The sequence below is a fragment of the Jaculus jaculus genome, chromosome 10 (genome assembly GCF_020740685.1).
Source record: "Jaculus jaculus isolate mJacJac1 chromosome 10, mJacJac1.mat.Y.cur, whole genome shotgun sequence".
Classification (NCBI taxonomy): Eukaryota; Metazoa; Chordata; class Mammalia; order Rodentia; family Dipodidae; genus Jaculus; species Jaculus jaculus.
The window spans coordinates 930893-943218 of NC_059111.1; the positions used below are offsets into that span (position 1 = coordinate 930893).

General features: G+C 46.8%; 1 protein-coding gene across 3 annotated transcripts in view; it reads left to right on the top strand.

The window, feature by feature from the left end:
* The first annotated feature begins 8126 nt into the window (after nt 1-8126).
* Mapk6 (mitogen-activated protein kinase 6) overlaps nt 8127-12326 on the top strand; it is a 44016-nt gene continuing 39816 nt past the window's right edge. For 2 of the 3 annotated variants that reach the window (XM_045160552.1, XM_045160554.1), the window contains exon 1: nt 8127-8257. The gene's annotated coding sequence lies outside the window, so the exon portion shown is untranslated. Of the gene's footprint in view, nt 8258-8777; nt 8920-12326 lie in introns of those variants that run through there. The other variant, XM_045160553.1, reaches the window with a different exon arrangement.

Sequence of the window (12326 nt, forward strand, 5' to 3'; positions counted from 1 at the left end):
TACCTCTGCCTCCGCCTCCTGAGTGCTGGGATTAAAGGCATGTGCCACCACACCTGGCTTTATGACATTCTTTGTATCAACCTTTCTCTGCTATAATCTAAACCCACTTATGTCCATTTTAGCTACAAGGTGTCCCATCTCACTGGAATGACCAACTCCCTGGCTTAGTAATGTAATAATGCTTTCAAGAAAGGAGTAGTATTTGTTTGTAATGTCTAACTTGAAAAGAATCCATGATGACACCCTGACACAGTGTTCAAGGACTTACGTTAGGAGATTCCAGGCACTGGCATCAAGCTTAGAAGCTTCTGTTGCTAAGACCTATTTTCTCTCCATTTTGAAAATCCCACTTATCCTCATTGAGTAATCTAATTGGAAAAGGACAAAACAAGTATCCCAAAGAGCAATTTAAACTCAAAGAAGGGAATGACTGCGTGACTCAATACACCATTCGCTTAGCCAGTCAGTCCCCAGATCCATTTTATTCAGTTCAAGAACCATTATCTCCTACGCTGGGGTGTGGGTCAGTAGTCCAGTGCTTGTCTAATGTATATGAGGACTTGGGTTTGATTCCCAGCACTAAACATATAAAATAACTTACATCTCCATTCTTCTCCCTTAGAGGCCAATATATATATACATATATATATACATACATACATACATACATACATACATTCTCTCTCTCCTTCCCACCCTGTTTTTTTCTGATGCTTGAGTTTGGTTTAGCTTTTTTGTCACTCGTCACAGAAAAATTAAGACTTACACAGCATAGGGTGGCTTCTTTAAAGGACACAGAAAGGCTGGCAAGATGGCTTAGCAGTTAAGGCGCTTGCCTGTGAAGCCAAAGGACCCAGATTCAACTCCCAGGACCCATGTAAGCCAGATGCACAAGGGGGCACATGCATCTAGAGTCCTTTTGCAGTGGCTGAAGGCCCTAGCATACCCATTCTCTCTCTCTCTGTCTCTGTCTCTCTCTCTCAAATAAATGAATTAAAAAAAATAAAGTCTTCATTAGTATAGTGCTGAGTAACAAATTAATGGGGGTGAGAAGGTCTAAGTGAGGTCAGGGGAAGAGACTGAGTAAGGAAAGGTGGAGGGAGGGCTAATCAAAATCTAAGAGGAGGGCTGGAGAGATGGCTTAGTGGTTAAGCGCTTGCCTGTGAAGCCTAAGGACCCCGGTTTGAGGCTCAGTTCCCCAGGTCCCACGTTAGCCAGATGCACAAGGGGGCGCACGCGTCTGGAGTTCGTTTGCAGAGGCTTGAAGCCCTGGCGCGCCCATTCTCTCTCTCTCCCTCTATCTGTCTTTCTCTCTATGTCTGTCACTCTCAAATAAATAATTAAATAAAAAATACATAAAAAATGCTCACTGTAAAAAAAAAAAATCTAAGAGGATATAAATGCCATATGGAAACCTACTTTTTTGTACAATGGAACACATAGGAGCTATAGATTGTTACTAGAGAATTTTCAGTGCCTGGGATTGGATACCTTGTTGGCCAGGGAGGTCCCTGATTCCCCCAAAACATTACAGGCCACTGCCAAGGCCCTTGGTTTCCCACCAGGAATAGGTGGTAAGACCCTATTGCCGAAGACTCCACATACTTGGGCTGCAAGGTCACTGAGAAATCCTGCTGGAGCTGAGCTGAAAATCTCCTCCATGCTGACCAGTTGACAGAAAGCTGGGAAAAGCCATGTTGTGTGCAGTTAAATGGGAGAGAGAGAAATCACTAGCGAAGAAACTCAGCAGTTGACACTGCAAGCCTTATATTTGGCTAGCTAGGCCAAATGAGCCAACAGGTGCAATAGTGGCACATCTGTTATGTGGGAAACCAACCACCCTCTAATTTGACTGGAGACCTGCTCTATGGGAGGGAATACATCCTTGATACTAGAAACCTACAACAGGGGTAGTCATGAGCCCTAAAGGTGTAGTCTGCTGCTGTCTGGCTAAATGTTCATACTATGCTCACCAAACTTCCCAGTAAGCACTCCTCTTAACATTCATACTCATATATTAATGCTACTCTCACTTTTGCCTAGAAAACCTTCTTTTTTCAGATGGCAGTGACCTTGGGATGACTCTGAAGGAACCATGGTGCTGAGAAGTGACAGAGGAGTGCTCAGCACTGCAATATCTCTATCACATCTTACAAGGCTCCATTGCAAAACACATGGCAGAAAGAATGTAAGAGCCAAAGGAAGGGTAGGACTCCTTACAACATGCTCCCCCCAGACACAAAATGTCCTGGATATCCATGACCTCACAGTGCCTGACACTACCTATACAAGACCATCATACTAGGAGGAAAAGATCATGACATCAAAATAAAAGAGAGACTGATTGAGAGGGGAGGGGATATGACGGAGAGTGGAGTTTCAAAGGGGAAAGTGGGGGGAGGGAGGGAATTACCATGGAATACTGTTTATAATCATGGTAGTTGTCAATAAAAATATTTTTTAAAAAGGACACAGATTATTATTAGAAAGGTAAGGACAATAAGATAAGTTGGACACAGGCCTGGGAAGCTGATGGATTCTCCTACTTTCTCAGGGTTTTCCATCTTTGCTGATCTATATCCCCTTCCCATTACTCTCAGTAGTTGTGGTGGTTTGAATAGAATAGATGGCCCCCAATATATTTAGTTGTTTATTTGTAGTGTGCATCTGCTGCCACCTGGACGGAGGCAGTATCACTGGGTGGATCTTAAGGTGTGCTGGTGGGTTTCAGATTTCAATCTAAAGATATGCAAAGTGTGCCTAGCTAGAGTTCCTGAAGTATGCTGTTCTGTGTGGCTTTTGAAAAAATGTGAGGAGTGGTCGCGAATTGCACATGCTTCCAGAAGCTGCTGTTGAGATGTGGCATGAGGTAGGCCCTGATGCCCTGATAGGCTGAAAGAGCCTTTGGAAAATGTGAGGAGTGGTCATGAATTGCTCATGGTTCCAGGAGCTGCTGCTGAGATGTGCCATGAGGCAGGGCATGATGCCCTGATAGGCTGAAAGAGCCTTTGGAAGATGAACCATGGTTTGCATGAAGACCTCAAGATGTTTTGGATATACCAGGACTATGCAAGGGCGACCATAGAGTGCACTGTTGGCCTAAGATGGAAGTGTTCCCTGGCTACTCTGCCCAGCTGGAAGGGTGGAATTGGAAAATCTGGAGACTGTCAGTCTTTGGTTGTACTGGACTTGGACTGCAGAACTTTGATGTTTGTTTGATGGTGGTTGAGTTTGCATTGTTTTAGTCTCTCCTTGCTATGCCTTATACCAGTTGAAAATGTTTACTCTGTGCCTTTATATGTTAGAAATGTTTAACTTGTTTGATTTTACAGGTCTGAATATCTTAAATTGGTCAAGACTGTGGGGACCTTTGAAATTGAACTGAGTACAGTTTACAATGTGTGATGGTTATAAATGTATTGGGGGCCAGGGGCGGAATGTGGTGGTTTGAATAGAATAGATGGCCCCCAATATGTTCAGTTGTTTATTTGTTTGTAGTTTGCATCTGCTGCCACCTGGCTGGAGGCAGTATCACTGGGTGGATCTTAAGGTGTGGTGGTGGGTTTCAGATTTCAATATAAAGATATGCAAAGTGTGCCTAGCTGGAGTTCCTGAAGTGTGCTGTTCTGTGTGGCTTTTGGCTTGTACTTTTCTCTCTCTCTTTGCTTGGTCCTGTGAAGGCAGGCCAGCTTCTTCTGCCATTATGGAACTTCGCCTGTATCTGTAAGCTTCAATAAATATCCCTTCCTCCATAACTGTGTCTGGTCTGGAAGTTTATCTCAGTGAACCTGAAGCTGTCTGCTATAGCAGTTTTATCCAGAAGTACAAGGTACAGGCTGTGGATATAGTTCAGTGCTTCTTTAGCATCCAAGAAGACCTGGCTCCTATCTCCAGCATCACATGCACATACTCATGTACACATGTGCACACACTATTATTATTATTGTTATAATAACTACATTCCTTTCTTGCTGCCATCAGCATGAAATCCAACCAAAGCTTTTCACTCCCCCAGCCTGTCAGACTTCGGTTCTTCACCGTGTGCTCTGCAGGCTCATGCTGTGGTACGTTCTGTGCTTTCATTTGGGAATATCCTTTTTCTGCTACTCCTTGATGAAACTGAACCCAGCTCAAATCCTCACTTCCAGTTGAACTTTTCCTGATGTTCAGTCACCATCAACTGTTCCATTACAGCACAACACGAGCAGACTATTTGAGTTCAGAAAGCACTCATCCATGCCATCTTTGACTGGACCTACTTTTCCTGTCCTGTGTGTCTCCATTATAGCCATGGCTTTTACACTCCTAGCAATAGCACAATTCATAGCAAATAATGCACAGCAAACAAGCTCATTTTTATGGTGTGATCCAATAGACACAGTTATATATACACCTTCCTCCATTTTAAGATCTCTAAAATCAAACATACCAATGAAGCATTTCTCTTTTGCCTTCCATCCATTCCATTTGAGATTATCTTCCTGCTCCTCCCATGCACCCTGAGCAAGGACAGATGGCGTTTTGGTTTGTTGAAATGTGGCACAAAACCAAAAGCTTCACAAAACTATGTTTTCCTTTTGATTACAGGTAATGGTCATTCAGGATTTTGCTATTTAATTAAGGAAATAGCCCATTGAAATGATTTCAATACTCACTCAAGGATTACAACCTGTGGCTTTGAAAACCACTGAGAGCCGGATGTGGTGGCACACGCCTTTAATGCCCGCACCCAGGAGGCTGAGGTAGGAGGATCACTGCTAATTCAAGCCAGCCTGAGACTATATAGTTAATTCCAGGTCAGCCTGGGCTACAGTGAGACCCTGCCTCAAAAACCAAAACCAATCAAGCAAGCAACCAACCAACCAAACAAACAAAAAATCAGAAAACAACAAACAAACCACTGAAAGCAGCAGTCATGGTGGTCCACACTTGTAATCCTGGCATGTAGGAAACTGAGGCAAGAGGATCATAAGCTTAGGACCAGCTGGGGCTACATATGCAGATTTCAGAACAACCAACCACTCCTCAAACCAAATCAAACCTATTGGAACTGGACTATTTGCAGTCACACAATAGTTGGTGACTTTTGGTAGGGTCTCACTGTAGCTCAGGCTGACCTGAAATTCACTATGTAGTCTTAGGCTGGCCTTAAACTCATAGCGATCCTCCTAACTCCTCCTAAGTGCTGGGATTAAAGGTTTGCACCACGACAGCCATCTTTGGTTGGCCACACAATAGTATTAAGGACTAAACCCAACTATGACTTTATAATTCAGTGATGTATACAAACTCTCCTTTTCTCTGTCTCTCTCAGATGAGGTTTCACTATGTAGCCCAGGGTCTAGGCTGCTCTGTACCTCAACACCCTCTTGTCTCAGCCTGCTGAATGCTAGGGTTACAGCTGTTCCCACCTTTCCTGCCTCAGTCTGTTTAGTGCTGCGATTAGCCCTGCCACACCTTGCTTATAAACAAGATTTCAATTCCAAGAATTTCATCTAAGAGAACAAATTTACAAATATTTTATTGTAGGAACTTCTTCAAAAGCCATTTAAATTTTAAAAAAATATTATTTACTTATTTATTTACTTATTTATTTAACAGAGAAGGAAAGGGAGAGAGAAAGAGACAGAGAGAGACAGAGAAAGAGAGACAGACAGAGAGAGACAGAGAGAATGGGTGTGCCAGGGCCTTCAGCCATTACAAACGAACTCCAGACGCATGCGTCCCCTTGTGCATCTGGTTTATGTGGGTCCTGGGTCCTTTGGCTTTGCAGGCAAACGCCTTAACCGCTAAGCCACCCCTCCAACCCTCAAAGGCATTTTTAGGAAGAATCCACTACCATCCAAATTCATCAGGGAAAGCAGACCCTCAAGATTACTGGGCTGACTGACAACTGCTTTGCTGATTTTTTGAGACAGGGTCTCACTCTAGTCCAGACTGACCTGGAACTCACTGTATAGCTCAGACTGGCTTTGAACTTATGGCAAGCCTCCTACCTCAGCTTCCTCAGTACTGGGATTAAAGGCATGAGCTACCTACCACACCTGGTTTAGCATTGTTTTTGTTTGTTTACTTATTCTTTTTTTTTACATGTTCATTTTTTTTACATGTTTAGTTTTTTTAAATTAAATTTATGTTTGTTTATTCTTTAAAGGTAGGGTCTCACTCTGGCCTAGGCTGATGTAGGAAGTTGTTCTGTAGCCCCTGGCCTCAAATTCACTGTGATCCTCCTACCTCAGTTTCTGGATTGCTGGGATTACAGGTATGTGCCACTATATCTGGCTTTGTTTAAAATTTGTGTGTTTGTGTGTGTGTTTGAGCACAGACATACATTTGCTGCTGCAAATTATTGTTAGACATTTGCACTACTTTTTTCATCTGGCTTATATTGGTGGCTGGGGAATTGAACCCAGGCCTGAAGGCTTTGCAAGCAAGTGCTAAACTGCTCAGCGATCTCTCCAGACCTAAAAAGTGATACTACTAAATGTGAGGGGCCTTCCAGCTATGTTTTGGTCACTGTGATCTTTGGAGAGGTATTTGCATAGTGGGTTAGGGAGTGCTGTGTCAGGTTTTCTGAAAGCTGACTTACTGCTGACTTTCCTGGTCTGCATGGCTAATTTCATACTTAACCTTCACATAAGCACTGTAATGTCTCTTTGGATTCAATAAACCACAAGCCATGTTTGCTTCTAGACAAGAAGTGGTCCCAGAAAGCACCAATATACCTTTCCTATGACATTCCTTCCAAATTCAATTAAGCAGATCCAAGCCTAGTTCCTTTGACAAGCTGGCCACTCTCTTGCCTGTGCTCATACCTTGGAAGTGGGACCTCCCACCCCTTCACCTGTTCTGGTTATGTTCTTTAGGATCCAGCTGAACGGCCACCACAGGCCACCAGCTTGCCTAGGAGACTACACCTTAGACAAAATTAAAGACCCCCGATCACTGGCCTTGTACTTGGGCTGTGGCCTTCTAGCCTCTGTATTCCTGCTCCCACCCGTTCCTCCTAGGATGGGGACACGGATCTGCTTCTTCTGGGATGGGATAGGGACATTGGTCTGCCCTTCCTGGGATGGGACAGGGACACTGGTCTGCTCCTCCTGGGATGGGATAGGGACACTGGTCTGCTTCTCCTGGGATGGGATAAGGACACTGGTCTGCCCATCCTGGGATGGGATAGGGACATTGCTCTGCCCTTCCTGGGATGGGATAGGGACACTGGTCTGCCCCTCCTGGGAAAGGATAGGGACACTGGTCTGCCCCTCCTGGGATGGGACAGGGACATTGGTCTGCTCCTCCTGGGATGGGATAGAGACATTGGTCTGCCCCTCCTGGGAAGGGATAGGGACTTTGGTCTGCCTGTTCCTTCTGGGATGGGACGGGGATACTGGTCTGCTCCTCCTGTGATGGGATGGGGACACTGGTCTGCCCATCCTGGGACGAGATAGGGACACGGGCCTGCTCCTCCTGGGATGGGGACAAGGTTCCGATCTTCCTGGGATGGGGTGGGTTCGGGACACAGGTCTGCTCCTCCTGGGATGGGATAGGGACACTGGTCTGTTCCTCCTGGGATGGGACAAGGACAGTGGTCTGCTCCTCCTGGGACGGGATAGGGACACGGGTCTGCTCCTCCTGGGATGGGATAGGGACACTGGTCTGCTTCTCCTGGGATGGGACAAGGACACTGGTCTGCTCCTCCTGGAACGGGATAGGGACACGGGCCACTCCTCCTGGGATGGGGACAAGGTTCCGATCTTCCCGGGATAGGATGGGTTCGGGACACCGGTCTGCTCCTCCGGGGACTGGCTGAGGACACGGGCCTGCACCTCCCGAGTTGTGCGGTCTGGGCCAACCAGGCACGTGCTCAGTACACGCACCCACTGTGACTGTTTGGTCACTTTGTGCGCTAGCTCTGGGGCCGGCGGCCGGGAAACGCGATCCCCGCCCCGGCGCCTCCCGGCAGCACTGACCCCGCGCAGCTCGCCCCTCGCGCGGCCAGCAGCCCCGGGCGTTGGAAGCGGCGGCGCGGGGCGGGCGGGCGGCGCGCGGGGCGGTGAGCCTGTGACGTGGGGGGCGTGGCCCCGCGAGGCCCCGCCTCCTCTCCGCGCCCTCTCTCGCGGGTCGGGCTTACATGGCGGCGACTGCGGCAAAGCGAGAGCCTCGGAGACGCCGCTGCCGCCAGCACCGCCGGAGACCAGAGGCGACCGTGGGGGCTGCTGACGGGCCCCGCACTCCTTCGATGACTCGGAGAAGTCCCGTGAGTGCGCGTGTGGCCGTGCGGGGGCGCGCCGGGCCGGCTCCGCCGGGAGCGAGGGCGGCGGCGGCGGCGGGCCGGCCGCTTCCTCCATTGTGTGTGACCCTCGGGCGGCCGCCGCTCCACAAAGGCGCTTTTGTTCCGCCTCCTGCCCGCCGCCCTCCGTCCGCCCGCTCGGGCCTGCGCCGCGCGGAGCCGGCGGAGGAGGGCCGGGGTCCCCCGCGTGGGGCTTGGCGGCGCGCCCCTCCCACCCGGCACGCCCCTCGCCGGGTCCTGCTGGCCGGCCTGCGTGCCGCTCGCCGCGGGTTCGAGTCCCCGCTTCCTCCCGCGCGCCGGGCTCCACCGGTTCGAATCCCCGCCTGGCGGGAGAGCGAGGGCGGTGGCCCCGGAACGTGAGGGGGCGTGGGGCTGGCCTTGTTGGCTCGCTGCCTCTCCCCGCGCACCGCGTCTCCTCCCCCAGCCCGCCCTGGTGACTCGGCCTCAGCTGACTCCGGCCGGCCGGTCAAAGTCTCCAGCACACGGGGCAGATTGCGCACCCCTGGAGCCCCGAAGTCCTCCCCAAGTTTTGAGTTGTGGCCGTCAGTGAACAGCGGGCTAAGACGAGATTTCTTTTCTGACCTTCCCGGGCATTAAGGGGTGATCTGGAAAAGTACCCAAATGAAAACGTATGTTGTCACCTTCCTGCCGACTGCCCCTCCGTAACCTCGCGGTGCTTGTTCATCAGACTTTGGAGTTGCGAGGAGAAGTAGAGGTGCTTCGGTTGCCTTTTGTTCCTAGGGCTAGCGCGGGACTCGGCTGGGTCAGGTGCAGGGGGGGAGCCGGGTGCAGCGGGCACTTTTTGAGTCCTTTCCTGCCGGATCTTCCTTGGGCTTGCACGTGAGAAAAGATCAGTGAGGGGAACTGCTTAACGGGGGAATTAAAGGCCTACTGTGTTAGCAGCAAAATTCTTGTTCATTGCTAAAATGCCCCAAGTCAGTCTCCGTGTTAACTTTTTTCGTAAATAGATGCAGATGATGTGTCAGAGGGAAAAACACTGACATGCCATCAAATGAAAAGCAGGGGTGACTTTCTGATTGTTGATTATTCTGACCTGTTTACTCTGTTACAATTCCGATGCTGTCTTTAAAGTTGGAGAACTGAGGTGGAAAGAATGATCTGCATAGAGAAGAATGTGGGTTCTACACAGGGTCTGGCCCTGAAATGGAACTATTTCTATAGGTCTGTTGTTGGCTTGTTTGTTTTGTGAGACAAGGTCTCTCTGCCTATCCCAGGCTAGACTTGAAATGCCATCCTCTTTAAGCCAACCTCTGGGGTTCTGGCTTTGCAAGTGTGCACCACCATTCCAGGCTTTTAGGATTTCTTAGAAATGACAGATTTTAGTACTTGAATTGGGTGGGAGAAATTTCATATGGCTTTAACTGTTTGAAGTCGTTTTTATAATGTGCTGTCTATGTGCCAAGGATTAGGCCGGCCTCTCACATATATGTTACATCAGTCAGTAGCATTATCAAACTTGTAAAACTGCTTGTTGATGTCCTAATAATTCAGTACTTGCAGTCATCCAGAATGTGTGCCAATGTCAAGCAGGATGTTTTTTTATCACCTACATGCTACTAAGAAAAAAAATCTGGAAAATGGAGAATTGTTTTTTTTAAAAACATATGCAGGCATATTTTGGAGTTCAGTTGTTTTCAGGAGAGGATTCAAAAGTAGCCTACTTTCTGTGATAAAAAATAAGCTAGAGAAGATTGAAGAACAGTTTATTTTGTAATAGAAAAAGCACCATTTGAATGACAAGTGTTAGCACCAAAAACCTGCAGCACTTTACGTAAGTTCGTGCAAGCATCCTGAGAGTCCCTGAGAGTGAGGAGCTTGCTGCCTCAGGGTACCTTGCTGCAGGGATGGGGTCATTAGGTAGGAGGAAGCCTACAAGTGCTGCTGCAAGTTTGGAGTTGGGTGATGACTCATCCTGCCCACGAATGCTACGTGGCTCTCTTTAAAAGAAAAAATCCCCCCCCTTTTTACTGATAGGCTCAAATGTTTCTCTGAAGAGTAATAGTTTCTTCAAAAAAGTGTCGGCTTCTTATTGCTTTTTTTTGTTTGTTTATTTTTCGAGGTAGGGTCTTGCTCTACTGCAGGCTGACCTGGAATTAGTCTCAGGCTGGCCTTAAACTTATAGTGATCCTCCTACCTCAGCCTCTTGAGACCAGCTTAAATTGCATTAAAAAATTTCTTTTGTTTATTTTTATTTATTTGAGAGCGACAGAGAGAGAGAGGAGGGGGAGGGAGGGAGGGGAGAGAAAATGGGCGCACCAGGGCTTCCAGCCACTGCAAACGAACTCCAAATGCATGCGCCCACTTGTGCATCTGTCTAATGTGAGTCCTGGGGAATTGAGCCTCGAATGGGGTTGGGGGGGGGTGGTCTTATGCTTCAAGCGCTTAACCACTAAGCCATCTTTCCAGCCCTTAAATTGCATTAAAAAAATGTCCAATACCTTATAGATGGAACTGGAATATTTGTTGAGAGAAAAGATAAATTGAATTGCTGGTCAATTGCTGAAATTAAATGTTACATGTTAGCTACTATTAATAGATGTTTGTTACAGGTTATTTCTAAAGACTTTAAAGTCTTCTATAGATTATATAAAGGTTATCTTTATAATCTCTAAAAGTTTTACATATGGTTTACATATGTAAAAGTAGCATAGCTGAATGTAGATCAGCTACAGCTTTGAGTGGGACCACTACACCCTGAGGGAGGTATTAAAACCCGATGCCTATTTTTCTTTTTTAATAAACAGAAGTTGAAATGGACATTTACAGATGTTGTTTTTAGTTTTTAGGTTTTTTTTTTCTTTTTGAGATAAACCGAATGAACAGTTCTATATTTAGGACTGAAGCTTGGTGATAAGATAGACATTTTGGGATACTTAAAAATAGCCAATGTCTTAACAAATTGTGTTAAAATATGATTGGGGGGAAAATAAAGGATTGGGAAAGATAGTTTGTTTAAAAGTGAGAAGAAACCCCCTGCCAAACCGTTTGTTTTCTATATAGACTGGTTATTTTTTTCAGAGTTATTTGAGAAGTTTTGTGGACAGCAGAGTGTATTGTGAATGTGAATTAAATCTTTGGAGATGTTTTGAAATTGTATGCTTTATATAAGGGAAATTTTAACAAAGTTTTTTTTTTAATTAATTAATTTATTTATTTGAGAGCGACAGACACAGAGAGAAAGACAGATAGAGGGAGAGAGAGAGAGAATGGGCGCACCAGGGCTTCCAGCCTCTGCAAACGAACTCCAGACGCGTGCGCCCCCTTGTGCATCTGGCTAACGTGGGACCTGGGGAACCGAGCCTCGAACCGGGGTCCTTAGGCTTCACAGGCAAGCGCTTAACCGCTAAGCCATCTCTCCAGCCCACAAAGTTTTAATTCATACTTAAATACCTCCTACTAAAGGAAACACATTACAAGGGATTGAAGAGGGTCTGGTAGATGGCTCAGTGGTTAAAGGCACTTGATTGCAAAGTCTGTTGGCCTGGGTTGAATTCCCTAGTACCCACATAAAAACAGATGCACAAAGTGGTGCCATGTATTTGAAGTTTGCAGCATCAAGAGGCCCTGGCATGCCCACATACACACATGCTCTGTCCAGTAAATGAATACAACTTTTTAAAAAAATTTATTTGCAAGGAGAGAGATAATGGGAATGCTAAGTCCTCCTACCACTGCAGCTGAACTCCATGAATTGACTTTAGGTAGAAACTGGGAAATCTAACCTGGGTTCTCAGACTTTGCAAAGAGCCTTTACCCTGAGCCCATATAAGAATATTTTATTTATTTATTTTTTTGAGGGGGGCGGAGAGAAAGAAAGAAAGAAGGAAGGAAGGAAGGAAGGAAAGAGGCAGATAGAGAATGGGCATGCCAGGGCCTCTAACCACTGCGAATGAACTCCAAATGCCTGCACCACCATGTGCATCTGGCTTTACATGGATACTGGGGCATTAAACCTGGGTCCTTTGGTTTTTCCAGCAAGCACCTTAACCACTAAGCCATCTCTCCAGCCATACAT